This window comes from Pseudophryne corroboree, chromosome 1 (genome assembly GCF_028390025.1).
Source record: "Pseudophryne corroboree isolate aPseCor3 chromosome 1, aPseCor3.hap2, whole genome shotgun sequence".
Taxonomy (NCBI): domain Eukaryota; kingdom Metazoa; phylum Chordata; class Amphibia; order Anura; family Myobatrachidae; genus Pseudophryne; species Pseudophryne corroboree.
This window is the reverse complement of record NC_086444.1, coordinates 90,990,578-91,011,527: the sequence shown is the minus strand read 5'-3', so window position 1 is coordinate 91,011,527 and position 20,950 is coordinate 90,990,578. Positions and strand designations below refer to the sequence as shown.

Genomic DNA, 20,950 nt, shown 5'->3' with positions numbered 1-20,950 from the left:
GAGCCTGGAGAGTACATAGCAATTAGATGCAATTTACGGCATAATATACAATTACCCAGCATGGAATGTCGTGAACCTTCATTAATTCTGATGATATTGTTCTTCAAACGAAATTGTCGGAATTTTTAATAAACACTCTTTTCATTTTCACTGTAAGTGGTGCATACTGTATCTACTTCATTTGCAAGTGGACATGACTGAACAGAGCTGTCCGAATGGAGTGTGCTACTGTGCTATCTCCATAATGCTGCTGAGTGACGCGTCTGCACCTTTACCAAGATGGCCGCCTTCTGTACAGCTGCACAGAGCCATCTTGTTACTGTCTTAGAGCGCCACAGTGGGACACTGTGTGACCCTGCAAGTTTCCGGCTGGATCCTAACATTAGCATATGCTGTATTACACAATGCTATTCACATACATGACCGGCTGGTCCTCTGTATGCTCCGCTCCATCTAGAATACCTGAGGTGTGTAACTGTACAAACTCTGTTGCACGTCAAATAAACCAGACACATGGTTAAGCACCATTGGGCTATCTATTGTATCCTGTTATCCGCTGGTGTAGCTATAGTACCTTGCATTTCACCACACTCATACCAACAATATCAACAGGTCATTCCCCTCTGTACCTGACAGATGAGGTGTCCACCAGGGACATCATACAACATGCAACATTTACTTTTCCCAGACTAAAACAAGTTAGGGAAGGCCAGCTACTGGCTTGGTGGGGTCTGCGTCCTGGACTTAGGGTTCCACCAGACAAGGTCACCTGGTTGCTGGGCCGATATTTTTTGGCCAAAAAGTATGCCAAGACCTCGATTTTGCTCTAGATTGCAGAGTACATTATAATTATTCTGTATTGCTTTGCTTTATACTATAGAGTGTGTATCGGCATTATATTTCTCTTACGTCCTAGAGGATGCTGGGGACTCCGTAAGGACCATGGGGAATAGACGGACTCCGCAGGAGACATGGGCACTAAATAGAACTTTAGGTATGGGTGTGCACTGGCTCCTCCCTCTATGCCCCTCCTCCAGACCTCAGTTTAATACTGTGCCCAGAGGAGACTGGGTGCACTACAGGGAGCTCTCCTGAGCTTCCTGAAAGAAATGAAAAACAGATTAAACACCATGCGCTGCCAATAATGTGTGTGCAGCCGACCACTAACACTGGAACCTTTCACAAAAATTCCACAAATGATTAGTACACAAGGAATTGGAAAGTGATAGGCGCAAAACACATGCAAATAAGTCCTTACATCTGATATAGATGAAATGTAAAAAGTCCTCTTGCAATCCTTTTAAGGAGTGTTTGTGGATGTCCTCTGTAACGTCCTCCAAAGTGTAGTCTCTTATCTCAAAACAAAAGACAAATCATAGGGCAGACCAATTTGGAAAAAACGGGACAACAAATTTATTTCACAGAACACTCATAATATTTAAAAGAATACAAGGCATATATCCACAAGCAAAGGTGGGTATCAAAGGGTGGTGGAAAACGAATTACCCTCCCAAAAGGGACACTGGAGAGTCCGGACTTCTACAGCGTATCGGAAGGAAAAAAGGTCATCCAAGGAAGACAGCTCCACCTCTCCACACCTGGTACCACTAGATTGACGCGTTTCGGACACTGTGGTCCTTCATCAGAAGCATAGTGGTGATCTCTTAGAGAGGCATATTTATGCCCCTAGACATCCTGTATAATTGGCCACACAAATGTCTTTTTTCCCGCCAAACGCGGCGCTTCCAGCCGCGACCGGAAGTCGTCACTCCCGGAAGCGGAGTGCGTGTGCGTTCCAGCGGAGAAGACAGGAAGTAGTTCATGCGTTCCATCTCCGGGAATTAGGCGGATCTTAATGTTATCAGTCAGATAATCTGATTTCTTGTCCTCCAATCATGTCAAAGCATAAACCAAAACGTCCATATATAGTCCATCATAAAAATAAAAGATAGAAACAATAAAAAACTATTCAAATTCATAAAATACAAGAGGAATAAAAAGAGGAATAAAAAGAATAAAATTCCAGACGAAATCAATAGCAGCAAGTAACTCCATATTTTATAGCAGTAAAGGATTATAGAAACATTATAGAAACCACTTAAATTCAAACTCGCCATTAAGTCCTCCTGGGGTCAGTGTTTTCAAAGTATGAATCCACTTCATTTCTGCCCTCGCCAATCTCACATCATCATCTTTGTTTTTCCAAGATGGCAAGATGGCTTGTAATCCCCAGACAGACTTAATGGCCCCTGGGTTAGAGTTATGGACTTTCTTGAAGTGGGCTGATACTGAATGGGTTTCAAGTCCTTTTTTAATGTTATAAGTGTGCTCAGCTAGACGAACTTTCAGGTTTCTACTGGTTTTACCAATTTTACATTTCATCTATATCAGATGTAAGGACTTATTTGCATGTGTTTTGCGCCTATCACTTTCCTAAAAGAAAGTATTTTGTTAGGTTTTTTATTTTCAGGGAGACCTGCTGGCAACAGGCTCCCTGCATCGTGGGACTGAGGAGAGAGAAGCAGACCTACTTAAATGATAGGCTCTGCTTCTTAGGCTACTGGACACCATTAGCTCCAGAGGGAGTCAGAACGCAGGTCTCCCCTAGCGGTTCGTCCCGGAGCCGCGCCGCCGTCCTCCTCGCAGAGCCGGAAGATAGAAGCCGGGTGAGTATAAGAAGATAGAAGACTTCAGAGGCGGCAGAAGACTTCAGATCTTCAATGAGGTAGCGCGCAGCGGTAACGCTGCGCGTCATTGCTCCCACACAGAACACACACAGAGCGCACACTGTGGGGTGCAGGGCGCGGGGGGCACCCTGGGCAGCAATGTATACCTCTAGGACTGGCTATGATTAGATTTACACTATTTAGTGGTATTTCAGAGTATCCCCGCCAGTTTGTTTTAAAAAAGCGGAACCGAAGCCCGCCACTGAGGGGGCGGGGCTTCTTCCTCAGCACTCACCAGCACCATTTTATCCACAGCACACACTGAGAAGCTGGCTCCCCGGACTCTAATCCTGCGGATCACCGGTGACAGAGGGTTTTAAAGAAGGGGGGGGCACATAATTTGGCGCAGTGAATATATATAAAAAGCGCTATAGCTGGGCAAATTTTTTATTTTCAAGGGTTATTGGCACTGGGTGTGTGCTGGTATACTCTCTCTCTGTCTCTCCAAAGGGCCTTGTGGGGAAACTGTCTCCAGATAGAGCTTTCCCTGAGTGTGTGGTGTGTCAGTACGTGCGTGTCGGCATGTCTGAAGCGGAAGGCTCTCCTAGGGATGAGATGGAGCGCATGAGTGTGGTGTCACCGTCGGCAACGCCGACACATGACTGGATGGATATGTTTAATATTTTAAATGCAAATGTGAATTTATTGCACAAACGTTTGGACAAAGCAGAGTCCAGAGACGGTACGGTGGCTCAGACCCTGCCTTTCCCTATGTCACAGGGGCCTTCGGGGTCTCAAAAGCGCCCACTTTCTCAGATAGTTGACACAGATACCGACACAGATTCTGACTCTAGTGTCAATTATGATGATGCGTGGTTGCAGCCAAAGTTGGCAAAGAGTATTCATTATATGATTATTGCTATAAAGGATGTGCTGCATATTATAGATGACCCCGCTGTGCCTAATCCTAAAATCCACATGTTTAAAGAAAAGAAGCCTGAGGTTACTTTTCCACCTTCCTTTGAATTAAATGAGTTATTTGAAAGTGCTTGGGAAACTCCAGATAAGAAACTGCAGATTCCCAAAAGGATTCTTATGGCGTATCCTTTCCCGATCAAGGACAGGATACGGTGGGAATCCTCCCCACGGGTGGACAAGGCGTTGACGAGCCTTTCCAAAAAGGTGGCGCTGCCGTCTCAGGATACCGCTGCCCTCAGGAATCCTGCTGACCGCAAACAGGAAACTACCTTGAAGTCAATTTACACACATACCGGTACATTACTCAGACCGGCAATAGCGTCGGCTTGGGTTTGTAGCGCTGTACTAGCGTGGACCGATACCTTATCTGCTGATATGGATACGATGGATAAGGAAACTATTTTATTGACCCTGGGCCATATTAAGGATGCGGTCCTTTATATGAGAGAGGCTCAGAGGGATATAGGCATACTGGGGTCCAGAGCGAACGCTATGGCGATTTCTGCAAGGCGAGCACTGTGGACCTGACAGTGGACGGGTGATGCCGACTCGAAACGGCATATGGAGGTTTTACCTTACAAGGGTGAGGAGTTGTTTGGGGAAGGTCTCGCGGACCTAGTCTCCACAGCTACTGCTGGTAAGTCAACTTTTTTACCTTATGTTTCCTCACAGCCGAAGAAAGCGCCACATTATCAGATGCAGTCCTTTCGGCCGCATAAATCCAAGAGAGCTCGGGGATCTTCCTTTCTTGCCAGAGGTAAGGGCAAGGGGAAAAAGCTGCCAGCTACAGCCAGTTCCCAGGAACAAAAGTCCTCCCCGGCGTCTACTAAATCCACCGCATGACGCTGGCGCTCCGCGGGTGGAGTCCGCTCCTGTGGGGGCACGTCTTCGTCTTTTCAGCCAGGTCTGGGTTCATTCTCAGGTGGACCCCTGGGCAATAGACATTGTATCTCCCTGAGGGTGTTACAACAACACGGTTGGATTCTAAATCTACCAAAGTCACAGTTAGTTCCAATGACCCGATTGCCTTTCTTAGGCATGATTCTGGACTGTCCCCCAGGGCCAGGGTGTCTCTCCTGTGGTGGCTGCAGAGTTCTCACCTTCTAGAGGGTCGCAGGTTCGGCATCCAGGACTGGGTTTTGATGACCACGGACGCGAGCCTCCGAGGATGGGGAGCAGGCACACAGGGAAGAAGCTTCCAGGGTCTGTGGTCAAGCCAGGAAGCTTGTCTACACATCAACGTTCTGGAATTAAGGGCCATATACAACGGCCTTCGTCAGGCGGAGACCTTACTTCAAGGTCTACCGGTTCTAATTCAGTCAGACAACATCACAGCAGTGGCTCATGTAAACCGCCATGGCGGCACGAGGAGCAGAGTGGCAATGGCAGAAGTCTCAAGGATTCTTCGATGGGCGGAGAGTCATGTAAGCGCTCTGACAGCAGTCTTCATTCCGGGAGTGGACAACTGGGAAGCAGACTTCCTAAGCAGACACGATCTGCATCAAGGAGAGTGGGGACTTCATCAAGAAGTCGACACAGAGATTGTAAGTCAGGGGGGACTGCCTCAAATAGACATGATGGCTTCACGCCTCAACAAAAAACTTCAGAGATATTGCGCCAGGTCAAGGGACCCTCAGGCGTTTGCAGTGGACGCACTGGTGACACCTTGGATGTTTCAGTCGGTCTATGTGTTCCCCCCTCTTCCTCTCATCTCAAAGATACTGAGAATCATAAGGCGAAGAGGAATTCAGATAATTCTCATTGTTCCAGATTGGCCTCGAAGGGCCTGGTATCCGGATCTGCAGGAGATGCTCAACGAAGGAGGATTCCGAGTCCCTGGATGTGGTCAGGGCATTGAAAATTTATGTGGCCAGAACGGCTCGGGTTAGGAAAACAGAGGCCCTGTTTATCCTATATGCAGCCAACAAGGTTGGCGCTCCTGCATCTAAACAGACTATTGCTCGCTGGATCTGTAACACGATTCAGCAGGCCTATTCAACGGCTGGATTGCCGTTACCGAATTCGGTAAAAGCCCATTCCACTAGGAAGGTGGGCTCTTCTTGGGCGGCTGCCAGAGGCGTCTCGGCGTTACAGCTTTGCCGGGCAGCGACTTGGTCGGGTTCAAACACTTTTGCAAAGTTCTACAAGTTTGATACCCTGGCTCATTCGGTGCTGCAGAGTCATCCGCACTCTCCCGCCCGTTTTGGAGCTTTGGTATAATCCCCATGGTCCTTACGGAGTCCCCAGCATCCTCTAGGAAGTAAGAGAAAATAAGATTTTAAACCTACCGTAAATCTTTTTCTCGTAGTCCGTAGAGGATGCTGGGCGCCCGTCCCAGTGCGGACTAAATTCTGCAAGACTTGTATATAGTTTGCTTACATAAGGGTTATGTTACAGTTTTGATAAGTCTCGGGCTGATGCTGTTTTGTTTCATGCTGTTAACTGGTTCGTATATTCCATGTTATACGGTGTGGATGGTGTGGGCTGGTATGAATCTTACCCTTAGATTAACAAAAATCCTTTCCTCGTACTGTCCGTCTCCTCTGGGCACAGTTTCTCTAACTGAGGTCTGGAGGAGGGGCATAGAGGGAGGAGCCAGTGCACACCCATACCTAAAGTTCTTTTTAGTGCCCATGTCTCCTGCGGAGCCCGTCTATTCCCCGTGGTCCTTACGGGGTCCCCAGCATCCTCTACGGACTAGGAGAAAAAGATTTACCGGTAGGTTTAAAATCTTATTTTTCTCTGTGTGGAACTGCAAGTCTTAGCATGATGCCACCTCTCACTATGGGGTAAATTTACTAAAGGTGGGAGGGTTTTTTTTAGAACTACTGATGTTGCTCATAGCAACCAATCAGATTCTACTTAACATTTATCTAGCTGCTTCTACAAAATAATAGATAGAATCTGATTGGTTGCTATGGGCAACATCACTAGTTCTAATAAAAACTCCCACCTTAGTAAATTTACCCCATATTTATAATTAGGGTATGCAGTCTAAGGCACTCCTTCCAACATTGAGTGAAGAGGAAGAGGGACACTATGGCGTGGCGAAGCCACGCCCACCCGAAAAGGGGGTATGGCTATAGAAAAGGGGCATGGATTCACAGGAGTGCCACGCCCCCATTTTTCATCACTGTGGGGGCATGGCCAGCGCTCTGTGAGCTGCTGGCCATGCCCCCTGCCCTTCCATCTCTAGTGAATAGATGCTGTGCTCATGCGCACAGCATCTATTCACTGCTGTGACTGACAGAAGCCTCCCAACTGCCCCCTTCCCCCACCGTGGGACACTACGGGCCGCAGGTGGGACAGTCCCAAAAAACGGACGTATGCTAAGGTCCCCCTCTTCTATAAAGGATTGACTCAGTGGACTGGCATACTGTATATGTGGAAGTACCCCTCAGTCTCTCCTCCGCTTATTTGTATTCTCTCCATCAGCTAAAGGGCCCTACACACTGCACAACCCGCCACCGAGCTGCCCGACCGCCGATACGGCAGGCGGGCGTCCCGGCGGCGGGGGGAGGTGACGGGGTAGTGAAGTTTCTTCACTCCCCCCGTCACCCGGCTCCATGGCAGTCATGCAAATATGGATGAGATCGTCCATATTGGCCTACATGCACAAGCGACGGCGCACCAATGATGAACGAGCGCGGGTCCGCGCATCGTTCATCGTTGCTGCCTCCACACTGAAAGATATGAACGGTAGAACGAGATTGTTCATATCTTTCAGTAATATCGCCCAGTGTGTAGAGCCTATAAGATTTGTCTCACTATGAGCATTCTACACCTTCCATTAAGTTATTCTTCTTTAAATATGTCTGTGTCTTTGCCCTACTGTCTTTACTAGCAGAGCACACTCCTGTCCCACATGAACTCATTTATCTTAGGGTTATGTTTGCTTTAGTTTTGCTAAACTTTAATGGTCCAAGCTACACCTTATATTTGCAGATCAATGACACAGTATGCTAAAGGGCATTCCTTTGTTCCTGACAGCTGTCCACCAGCACTATAGAATTGTTATCAGGTTCTTGCACTGTGAATATTAAGCCTGTTCTGAAGCTATTTACATTCTGTGTGTAAATAGGTGTATAACATGTGCGGAGCAGCACTGTGCGACTTTATTGTCAGGTTTGTTGACTGAGAGCCTTGGAGATCCCAGAGCAATTCGGAAATACCCTGATAGCACCTTGATAGTGCCGTTGAGCAATTTGTGATATTTTGAAACATACTAAGGGGTGATGCGAAAAAACAGCCTTATGCTGGGTTGGAGGCCACTCTAGATGACGTCCAGCTCTGTGCCAGTAGCATATGCACCAGGTGTGCGTATACCCAGATACACTTACTGTACGTCCATAAGGTAAAGTGGTACTACTGTGTGGTGTAACGTGAATAAGGGACACTATCGCATGATAAAATGTGAATTAATTTGCACTACTGTGTGGCCTAATTTAAATTGAGGATACTATTGTGTGGCTGTGCCCCTTCTCAGCAAGAACACGCCCGTTTTTGGGATGTGCGCCGAATGTGCGCACTGTTCCTATTTAAAATATAGGGGTAGAAGCACCAAAATGAGGACTGCTATGGGTGAGGGGTGATGGTGCTGGGAAAGGGGCGCAGGGTCAGAGGCGGAACTAGCAGTGGTGCTAGGGGTCACCAGCCAAAAACTTGCCTAGGGCATCATATTGGTTAGGCCAGCTCTGAATAAAAGAACCACCTGTATGCTTTAGAGATCAACCCACCTACAGTGCTGATAAGACGGCCCAGTCTGTAAGAATGACAGGAGCTGGTTGGTTGGTACTTTACCTCTTTCCCAGCTTTGATAACTGTGGGCCTTGTGTGTATTTTCTGATAGCTTGCTGCTGTGCCCGTTGCTCTGTCTCCTGATTATCTGTGTACTCTATCAGCTGAAATAAGCATGACTACAGGGCACATAACCCCATATTGTCAGACTACCCTTTGTGTATATAACACAACACCATTTATCCTGGAGTCATCAAGAGCTTATTACTACACATAAAACAGTCTCTATGTAACAAGTCACTGCTCACCGTGTTAGATCCTTGCCAGATAGGGCCTAGAATAAATCACGTACAAGATAAATAACAAAAAGGAACTGATAGTGTAGTAAATTCACATTATTTCAAACACTATAGGCTAAATGTAATAGGGTGCGATTTCGGTAAACGTGCGATTTTTACCACAAATTCGCATGTTTTCCGAAATTCGCAAATGTAATAGGATGTGATTTTGCCCAAAATCGCATCTTTTTACTTAATCCAAAAATCGCAAGTGTCAAAATCGCATCCAGATTATTATTATTATTAATTATTATTATTATTATTATTATTATTATTATTATTATCCTTTATTTATATGGCGCCACAAGGGTGGGAGAGAGGTAGGGAATTCCAGAGAAAGGGAGCAGCACGTGAAAAATCTTGGAGGTACAGTAGGTGTGGGAGGAGGTATTCAGTTGGCAGGAGAGTCGGCGTGCATTAGCAGAGCGAAGAGGACGGGTGGAAGTGTAAAGGGAGATAAGGTCAGAGATGTAAATGGGAGAGGAGTGGGTGAGGGCTTTGTAAGTGAGTGTGAGAAGCTTGAAATGGATTCTGAAAGGGAAGGGAAGCCAGTGAAGGGCTTGTAAGAGAGGAGAGGTGGACGTAGTGCGTTTGGGGAGGAAAATGAGGCGGGCAGCAGCATTGAGGTGTGAAAATCGTAAATGTAATAGAATGCGATTTTGATACTTAGAGGTACATTTACTAAACAGTGATAAGAGCAGAGAAGTGAGCCAGTAGAGAAGTTGCCCATGGCAACCAATCAGCACTGAAGTCACATCTATAATTTGCATACTATAAAATGATACAGAGCTGCTGATTGGTTGATGGGGAAATTTCTCGACTGGCTCACTTCTCCACTCTTATCACTGCTTAGTAAATGTACCCCTTAGACAGAAAACCTTACCAAAAATCGCCAAAAGTGACAGGAGTCACGGGGGGTCCTGGCATTCGCGTAAAGGTCCCCTTTAGTTTGAGGGTTTGGGTTTTCCTGTTTTTTGTTAAACCCTGGATGCCTACTGGAAAGAAGAGAACTAGACACAAGGGGTAGGTGAGTATTTTATTTTTATTTACAGCGATCGTGGATGCTACGGGACAAGTGGACGTGGTTGGATGTAGATAAGTATGTGTAAGTGTGTGTATGTATGTGTGTGTGAGTGTTCAAGTATGTATTATTAAAGTTTTACTGTCATGGGGGTTCATTCTGACCTGATCGCATGCTGCAGTTTTTTGCAGCGTAGCGATCGGGTCAGAACTGCGCATGCGCCGGCGCATTGCCGCCCGTTGCTGTGCTACGATCGCCTCTGCCTGATCGACAGGCAGAGGTGGTCGATGGGCGGGGGCCGGGGAGCGAAGAGTAGCTCCCGGCCAGCACGCTAAAGCTTCGCTGGTCGGGAGCTACTCTTGAAGTGCAAAGGCATCGTCGCTGAGCAATGCCTTCGCACTTCTGCGGGGGGGCGGCTGCACTGACATGCGGGGCGGACTAGCCCTGTGCTGGGCGTCTCCCCGCATGTCTGAGTTCATGATCGGAGCTGTGCTAAATTTAGCACAGCTAGGATCAACTCGGAATGACCGCCATGGTGTCTGTGTGTTTAATGTAATATTTATTTTGTTGTAGAACTACAGGTACCAGTGGGCCTGTTATTTCCCTGCATGCTAGTACTTGTGGTTCTCCAGGTACCAGCATGTGGGGATGGCTTGCTGGGACTTGTAGTTCCACACCAAAAGACAACATTTTTTTAACACTTTCAAGGCTATCAGCCCACCGCCCAGGGAGGGGGGGGGGGACACACACAGCCCCGTGCTTCATCCCTGGCCCTTGGGTGCCTGGAGTGGGGGGGGGGGGGCTTGATTTAAGGGGTCCCCACTCCCCCAAGGATCCCCGGCCAGCGGTGACTAGTTGGGGGGGTGATGCTTTGGCCGCAGGGACCTATATAAAAGTTTTTCCCGGCTGCGGCATCACCTCCCTGGCTAGTGGAGCCCGGTGCTGGTTTAAAAAATACAGGGGACCCTTACTTCTTTTGTCCTCCATATTTTTGGAACCAGGACCGGTCCAAGAGTCCGATGCTGGCTGTTTAAATATGGGGAAACCCCAGTTAATTTTTTCCCTGTATTTCTGCAACCAGGAGCGTCTCAAAGAGCCCAGGGCTGGTTATACTTTGGGGGGGAGACCTGCATGTCATTTTTTTAATTTTTTTATTTTAACACTTTCTTATTTTTCCATAAAGAAGTATGCACGGATCACACTGATCTGTGCATGCTTCTGACCTAGTAATAAAAACATGACATAAAAACCGCATGTTTTTATTACTAAAAATCGTGTGTTTCCTTTACTAAAAACCGCAAATAATCACATGCAAATTCCGTTTTAACCTTAAAATTCGCACTCTATTACATTTGTGATTTTTAGTAGAAAATCGCAAGTTACAAACGTCCGATTTGGTGCGATTTTTTAGACACCTGAAAAAATCGCACCCTTTTACATCTAGCCCTATATCTATATATGTGTGTGTGTGTGTGTGTGTGTGTATATATATATATATATATATATATATATATATATATATTTGTTATCTTTTATAATATATATATTTACAGTGTATATACAGTGGTGGCCAAAATTGCGGACACTTTTTGAAATTGGAGTGTTTTTCAACTTCAAATGCTTATAAAAACTGTTACACTTCATGCAGTGCAATGATTCATATATCAAATGAAAGCAAATTTAATGCTGAATTCAACACAATACACACAATAAAATATTTGCATTACAGGGGAAGTTATGCAGTGAAAACTGCTTGTTATGCAGTGATTTGGTTGACTGGCGCCCAAGATGGCTGCCTCACCTTTTGTATGCTCCTGATCATCTCCATAAAACAGCTTAAATTCACCACAACTGACCTATGAATCATCATAAATATCCAAGGACTTGCCTTTAACTTGTACTACTCTACGCGGACATTTAATCAAAACCAACGGATTGCATTCCTGCGCTGAGATACACACTGGATTGAATCCTGGACTGAATCCTCTGCATATCTCCACTGAGAAATCCTTTAGTTTAGCAGCTGCTGTACTCTGCATTGGACATTACCCAGATAAGGTACTGTGGATTACAACCTATCTTTGGCTACATCCAGCCCCTCACTTAGACATCATCCACCTCTGTTCTCTGAGCAACAAATAACTGACTTATTGCATTAATCTACTAATATCAGTATATTCAGGCTCTGAATTGCTGAAGGCTCACTGTTTAAAATCAGGATCCATTTCCAGGACATGTTATCACTACCCCCACAAAAAAAATCTACTGCAAAGGCCTCTCACACTGAGACTTTTCACACCTACACAGTAGGAATTGGCTTCTAACACCTTTCCAAAAGACTGCCTATCCTAGGATAATTGACTAAATCAGCAGTTATTTTATTTATTACTTGCTTCAAATATACACAATAGGTTATAGCAATAACTTTGTTCATAATCCCATTATAATTTTGGATCACATACCGAATTGGGGGGGGGGGGGAACACAAAAAGGAAAAAAGAAAAAAAAAAAACAAGAACAAAAAAAAAAACCAAAACCCACTGCTTTCTCTCCCTCTCTCATCATCATATGCAACTCAAACTTATAGTAATCTGTCATTGATGACCAAATGTACACGTGTTGCTCCAGCTTCATTCTTTCACTCCGCCCACCACGTTCTGCAGTTCCTATCACACCATCACAGGCTTCTATTCTCCAATCCCTTGGTATTTTAAACAGAAAACACAGGCACATTCGTGGGAAGCGAGCAGGCCGGAAATGTATTTCCCCCGGTAACCATCTAAGTCCTTTGCCCACCTGCTCACCCCCATACTCAAAGAACAATCAAATAGACGTGATACCCAAAAGACGGCCATGTGTTTGGAAGGACAGAACTGTCAACTCTCACTTTGTGACCCCCATACCCAGAGCTCCTGCACTTAACATAAAGAAAACTGAAGGCCCTCTGGTATGCCCAATCAGGTCAGTCCTTTGTAATGCCAGATCTATAAGAAACAAGACTGCAACAATTGCTGACCTTATTGAATCTGCAAATCTAGCCTGTATTACAGAGACCTGGCTAGATGAAAATGCAGCACCTATATTGGAGGCTGCAGTACCAACAAACTACTCTGTCATCCACAACCCAAGACTGGACCGCAGGGGTGGCGGGGTGGCTATCTGCTTCAAAAAAGAACTTAAACTTAGGGTCCACCCTATTGAAACTACTCGCTCATTTGAGTGCATTGCTGCCCGGAGTTCGACAGGATTAGGTTTCAGAGTACTTCTCATTTACCGGCCCCCTGGAGATGGAAAGATATTTCTACAAGAAATTGCAGACACTGTTGCTGGCCTGGTTCTGGAACATCAAAGATGGCTCATCCTCTGGAATTTCAATGCATGGGTGGATGATGAGTTCTCACGCCTTGGCCAAGACCTCCTGTGCACAATGAATGGTCTGGGCTTCGCACAGGTCATTCCCTCTGCCACACATAAAAGTGGTCACACTCTCCACCTTGTCTTTCAGATTGGATTAGAAGTCACTGACCTAAAAATAAACCCAGTCATCTGGTCAGACCACCACTCCCTCTGGTTCTCAGTTGCAACCCCTCAAATAAGATCTCTGCCCGTGGAGTTGAGCAGGTATCGTCCAAGGAGAGGGGTATGACTCCCCAGGCTCTTGCAGCAAATCTGGATCTCTCTGCTATACTGGGTGCCTGTGAAGATCCCTGTTCCCTAGTCCGTTATTATAATTGGGATGTTATGGCTGCAATTGATATTATCGCCCCTGTGCGTTTAAGACCTCGTAAACCACAACGTCGAGCTCCATGGTTCGACAACAGTGTTAGTGAACTCAAGAAAAGGGGGCGTAGACTGGAAAGACGATGGAGGAAGACTAACCTAGTGGATGACAAAATAAAACTAATAAAGCATAACGAAGAATATCAATCGACAATCACTCGTAAGAAAGCACAGTTCCTGTCAAATGAGATCACAGCAGCAAACAATAGGCCAGCTCAACTTTTCCGCACAGTGGAGATGCTTTGCAAGCCAGCATGCCTGCAGACTGATGAGACCCTCTCCCAGGCAAGATGCAACGAGTTTGCAAACTTCTTTGCAGATAAAATATCCACCATCCGGGCTGGAATCTCCACAGTGCCATCAAAGGAGTGCCAAACTACAAAGCCTGCCAATATAAGCTACCTGCCTTCATGGACCAGCTTTGACCCAGTTGGATGTAAAGGACACTGCTGAAATTGCTCGGATTTTGCGTCCCACCACCTGTGATCTGGACCCAGCCTCAACCAAGCTTCTAATAGGTTGTATGGATATAATTGGTCCTGTCTTTACAAAAATTGTTCAATGCTCTTTGCAGACAGGCATTTTTCCTGGACCCCTAAAGGAAGCAATTGTTAGACCGCTTCTTAAAAAACCTAATTTAGATCCCGACTGCATGACCAACTACAGATCGATATCAAACCTTCCTTTCCTAGGAAAGGTTATTGAGAAAGTCGTTGCAAATCAACTGGAAACCCGCCTGACAACCCATGATATTTATGATTCATTTCAATCAGGATTCAGGAGAAGACATAGCACTGAAACAGCCCTGGTGTGTGTGTTAAATGATCTTCTGATGGCAAAAGACAGAGGTGACTGTTCAATATTAATCCTTCTGGATCTCTCTGCAGCATTTGATACCGTGGACCATGGGCTTCTGATTGAGCGACTGATACATTTCTGTGGTCTGGATGGCACAGTCCTAAGCTGGTTCAAATCATTTCTCACAGGCAGGTCACAGAGAGTATCATCTGGATTATACTCATCACCACCAGTGCCATTGCCATGTGGTGTCCCACAAGGTTCTATACTATCCCCCATGCTTTTTGCAGTATACATGCTCCCATTGGGCGAAATAATCAGGCGCCATGGCCTGGTCTACCACTGCTGTGCAGATGATACACAACTGTACTTGTCCTTTGCTCCGGGCACTGATAACCCAATAGCAACCCTAAATGGCTGTCTAGCTGAACTACAGGAGTGGATGAGTGCCAGTTGGCTGCGACTGAACCCGGATAAAACAGAGGTCCTTATGATACGACCGCAACATCAAAGGACAAGACTGCAGCATAGCCAACCAACTGGACTTACACTCGGGGATTCAGAATTACAGACCAGTGATCGTGTGCGGAATCTTGGCGTTGTCCTGGATGGTGGCTTGACACTTAAACATCAGATATCAGCCACAATCAAATCCTCATTCTTTCACCTGAGGAACATAGCCAGAATCAAGCACTTAATTCCCTCAGATGATATGCCAAAAGTCATACATGCATTTGTATCATCTCGTTTAGACTACTGTAATGCCCTCTACCTTGGTCTACCAGCAAAAGAATTGCAGCGCTTACAGCTGGTGCAAAACACAGCTGCCAGGCTATTAACCAACCAGCCCCGTTCTAGCCACATAACACCCATTCCTCTACTCCCTTCACTGGCTGCCTGTACGATGGCGAATCATCTTCAAGATTGGCTTACTGAGTTTCAAAGCATTACATGACCAAGGCCCAAGGTACCTGAAACAGCTTCTGACCCCATACTGCCCCACTCCATTACTGCGATCTGTAGATGAAGGACTTTTAGCAGTACCTAGAATCTACCGTAATTCATCTGGGGGTCGAGCTTTTAGTCATGCGGCTCCGACTCTATGGAACTCACTTCCCCGCACAGTGCGAGAGGCCCTAACTATAGAATCCTTCAAAAGTAGACTCAAGACTTTTCTGTTTACTCAAGCATTTCCATAATGTCCCTTTTAGTATCTTCATGCTTCTGTATTTTATGAAAATGTACTTCATTATTTTCTGTACTATATTATGCTATGTATCTGTTAAGCGCCTTGAGTCCTATTGGAGAAAGAGTGCTATATAAATAAAATTATTATTATTATTATTATTATAAAACAACACTTAGGGTGAAAATCCCTGTGTACTTATGATGTCACTGTCCTATCAGTATTTCGTTGGGTATCCTTTATTTTTCAAGACAGCAGCACAGCGACGTGCCATTGAGCCAACCAATGTTTGGAGCTCTTCCTTCTTTTTTATGTGGTGCCATGAGACAATTATAGCCTCAATGAATTCTCTTTTATTGGATGGACACCTCAGATGTACCATAAATGTTCTATGGGGTTCAGGTCTGGGCTGTTTCCTGACCATCCCAGCACCTGTATGTCATTCTCCGTGAACCACTGTTTGCATATCCGTGCAGTGTGGCAGGGAGCTGAATCCTGCTGGGGAAAAAAATGGGGCGTTATCTGGATAAAGATCCCTGATAGAAGGTAGAAGATTTCGCTGTAGGATGGTGTCAATGTACTTTCTGCTGTTCAGTGTTGCCATCTATGACATGAAGGCGGCCTACAGCATCTGCTGTCATACAGTACATGCCCAGATCATAACACTTGTAGGATTCTTTGTTGTCGCTTAAATGCAATCTGTATGTACATCTTCCCCGGTGCAATGTCTCACATATTTTCTCCCATCACTAACAAATATCGATATCATAGTTTCATCACTCCATACCACTTGTTTCCACTGACCTTCTGTCCATGCAATGGGGTATATGCAATTCACGGCGAATCGCGGCAAATTATCGCCGTTTTTAAATTCGACTCAATTCGACAGGTGAATTCCGGCAGGTGGCTGCCGGAATTCACCATATTCAATGAAAATCGGATTCGACAGAACCGCGGGCGAAAATCGGCCGATTTGGCGGATTTTGCCACGATTTTAAAAAACGGGGAAAAATGGGAAAAACCCGGGGAAAAAAATGGCGTGGGGTCCCCCCTCCAAAGCATAACCAGCCTCGGGCTCTTCGAGCTGGTCCTGGTTCTAAAAATGCGGGGAAAAATTGGGCAGGAATCCCCCGTATTTTTAAAACCAGCACCGGGCTCTGCGCCTGGTGCTGGTGCCAAAAATACGGGGGACAAAAAGAGTAGGGGTCCCCCGTATTTTTAACACCAGCATTGGGCTCCACTAGCTGGACAGATAATGCCACAGCCGGGGGTCACTTTTATGCCGTGCCCTGCGGCCGTGGCATTAAATATCCAACTAGTCACCCCTGGCCGGGGTACCCTGGGGGAGTGGGGACCCCTACAATCAAGGGGTCCACCCCCCCCAGCCACCCAAGGGCCAGGGGTGAAGCCCGAGGCTGTCCCCCCCATGCAATGGGCTGCGGATGGGGGGGCTGATAGCCTTTTGTGATAATGAAAAGAATATTGTTTTTTCCAGCAGTACTACAAGTCCCAGCAAGCCTCCCCCGCAAGCTGGTACTTGGAGAACCACAAGTACCAGCATGTGGGAGAAAAACGGGCCCGCTGGTACCTGTAGTACTACTGGGGAAAAAAATACCCAAATAAAAACAGTACACAGACACCTTGATAGTAAAACTTTATTACACACTACCGACACACACATACTTACCTATGTTGACACGCCGACTGCCACGGTCTCCAACGATCCGAGGGTACCTGTGAAAAAATTATACTCACCTTCCAGCGTCCAGAGGTACATCCACGTCCAGATATAAATCCACGTACTTGTTAAAAAAACAAACCGAACACCCGCTCCATACCGGACTAAAAGGGGTCCCATGCTTTCACATCAGACCCCTTTCTCCCGAATGCCGGGACATCACGTGACTCCTGTCACTGAAGTCCCTTCAGCCAATCAGGAAGCGCTACTTCCGTGGCGCACACCTGATTGGCTGTGCGCTGTCTGAGCTGTGACAGCGCATCGCAAAGCCGCTCCATTAGTTTCAATGGTGGGAATTTAGCGGCTAGCGGTGGGGTTACAAGCGGTCAGCCGCTGACCGGCGGGTGACCTCACCGCTAGCCGCTAAGTTCCCACCATTGAATAAAATGGACGGGGCAGTGCGATGCGCTGTCTGAGTTCAGACAGCGCACAGCCAATCAGGTGAGCGCAACGAAGTTGCGCTTCCTGATTGGCTTTAGAGACCTTTGTGTGACAGCTGTCACTGACAGGTCTCATTCGTGGAAAGGGGTCTCATGTGTCAGCATGGGACCCCTTTCAGTCCGGTGGTCGGGTATTTGCGATTTGTTATTTTGCCAAGTACGTGGATTTATCTCTGGACCATGGCTGAGGTGAGTATATTGAACTTTTCTTTTCAGGTATCCATGGATTCTACTTGGAGAAGAGGACCGATGTCGGCGTGTGAACATAGGTAAGTATGTGTGTGTCGGCAGTGTGTAATAAAGTTTTACTGTCAAGGTGTCTGTGTACTGTTTTTATTTGGGTATTTTTTTTCCAGTAGTACTACAGGTACCAGCGGGCCCGTTTTTCTCCCGCATGCTGGTACTTGTGGTTCTCCAAGTACCAGCTTGCGGGGGAGGCTTGCTGGGACTTGTAGTACTGCTGGAAAAAAACAATATTCTTTTCATTATCACAAAAGGCTATCAGCCCCCCCATCCGCAGCCCATTGGATGGGGGGGGACAGCCTCGGGCTTCACCCCTGGCCCTTGGGTGGCTGGGGGGGGGACCCCTTGATTGAAGGGGTCCCCACTCCCCCAGGGTACCCCGGCCAGGGGTGACTAGTTGGATATTTAATGCCACGGCCGCAGGGCACGGCATAAAAGTGACCCCCGGCTGTGGCATTATCTGTCCAGCTAGTGGAGCCCGATGCTGGTGTTAAAAATACGGGGGACCCCTACTCTTTTTGTCCCCCGTATTTTTGGCACCAGCACCAGGCGCAGAGCCCGGTGCTGGTTTTAAAAATACGGGGGATCCCCTGTCAATTTTTCCCCCGCATTTTTAGAACCAGGACCAGCTCGAAGAGCCCGAGGCTGGTTATGCTTTGGAGGGGGGACCCCACGCCATTTTTTTTTAAGGATATTCCCGTTCCAGCAATAAAAAAATAAATAAATAAAAATTATATTTTAAAAAATATATAAATAATATTTGTGCCTCCAAAAAAAAAAAAAAAAAGTACCTAATCCCTTCTAATATAAATAGATATGCTATTCCTAAAAAAAAAAACACCAAAAAAAACATGTTTAAAATTTTTTTTATTGTTTTCACCCTCCAAAGTGTGGCGGATTGAAAATGACGAATTTGCTGTCTAAAAGCACTGCTGTCGAATTTCCAAACTTGAATTGAATATGCTTTGGTCGAATTGCAGCACTTGTATCATTGCAGAAAAGTCGAATTTGCAAAAATTCGAATTTCAAAAAGTCGAATTTTGAAAGTCCGTTTTTTGGTCGGAAAGCACTGAATTGCATAGGCGAATTTTTTTTTTTGGTCGAAAATGACCCGAAATTCGACAATTTCGGGAATTCGACTGCAATTGCATATACCCCAATGTGTTCTTTTGCCCACTGTATTCGTTTATGCTGCTGCTTTTTATTCAGGAATGGCTTTTTTCGTGGGAAGCCTACCTTTTAGGTCAACCTCCGTTAGTCTTCTCCGTACCGTTCTTGCACTGACAAAAACACCAATTGCACTCCGTTCACGACTAATGGCCACAGATGACATCCATCTGTCCCTGACGCAAATTAATTTTATTCTCCTATCATCGACAGCTGTTGTGCACTTTTTCCGGCCTTTTCCTTCTTTGTTTTGTATAGATTGTGTTTCCTGATAGTGTAAACAAAACTTTTGTACTCCTGATGTTGTCACATTCCCACCAACTTCTCTCGCAATTGCTGCATACGAAAGACCATTTTCACGTAACACCACAATCCTGGATCTCTTCCTGGGTGACCAGTCACCACTTTGCCTGGACGATATTGTTGTATTTATTTTTTACACCGTCAATAGCACTAAACAATACACACAAACATCCAACCGTAATTGCACTTCAGTAACCAACTTTATTCTGTAAAATGAAACAGACAAACTGACCTTTATCACCTTTGAACATGACATTGCACCTGCTCATAAACGACAGCTGATTGTTCCTCAGAACGACAGTTCCGATTGGCTGGTAGTAGCTGTTACTACAATCTGCTTCTTGAATCTCACCCATCTGTGCTTCTTTGTCTGTCTGAAAGTAGCATAACTTCCCTTGTAATGCAAATATTTGACCTCTAAATTTCCTTTCATTTGATATATGAATCATTGCACTGCGTGAAGTAAAACAGTTTTTATAAGCATTCAAAGTTGGAAAACTACAAATTTCAAAAAAGTGTACGCAATTTTGGCCACCACTATATATATATATATATATATATATATATATATATATATACACAAATGGGGGGAGGGGGTTTAGCGACCAATGGTGTCTAAAAACTCACACTAAAGGTAAATGAGTAAAATATAAAATACAGTTTATTTACGTACAAATTTAAAACAACAAATCTTTTTCTAAAAAATGGGATAAAAAGTATACACACATAATATATAATACCAGTTAAAATGAATAAATGATAAAAAATTCCTTAACTTGGTATGCAGTCACTGCCAGGTTGCCCAACGCGTTTCGTCATTCAGACTTCATCAAGGGGTGTTGGCAGAGTGGGACCAGGCTTCTATTTATACCAGTACTAATCTAGTGTCAATTATGACATCACTTCCTGTTGTTACCACATGGTGTTGTATGACAGACTAGAACCTACTAGTTTATATCAATGAATAACATGATTGGGTAGTATATGAATATATCAAGTTCACTATATGCATGAAAAACGAGTTTGGAGCATGAAAAGCTGAAAAAGCGTCTCAAATAGATGCGCCGATGTGACTTCTGCCCCACTTCCGGTTTCTCTGCGTCGCGTCACTTCCGCCCCACTTCCGGAAACGGGACCGCGCATGCGCCCGCGGTTTCCACTGGTTCAGGTGTTCCTAGAGGACTCTGTTGTTTGTTCAGATTGCTCCAACGGCGGCCATCTTTGTGTGGGTTTTTTCTTAGTCTCTTTATGTGGCGGCCATATCATTGGAGATCAACATTGTGGACATTTATATCCGTCCTCCGTGATGCTCAGCATAAGGAATGAAAAAATAAATAAAGAAAAAAGGATCAATGATTGTAAAAGACGATCTAATAGCAGTTATTAACAGTACAGTGGTCTATATTAAAGTGATTAAGCTATCAAAAAACATAGGGAATACATTTTGCAAGATACTTGATGTATTTGGTAATAGACTGTAAAGTGCTTGGTGCATGTTTATACTGATAAGGTGCATATTGGGATAATTAAGGTGCATATTTATACTGATAAGGTG

At 45.4% G+C, this 20,950-nt stretch overlaps 1 protein-coding gene across 2 annotated transcripts in view; it reads left to right on the top strand.

Annotated features, from left to right (window-relative positions):
- The window catches only part of TTC33 (tetratricopeptide repeat domain 33), a 578,456-nt gene that overhangs the window by 432,930 nt on the left and 124,576 nt on the right, over positions 1–20,950 (top strand). The gene's annotated exons all lie outside the window — the stretch shown is intronic.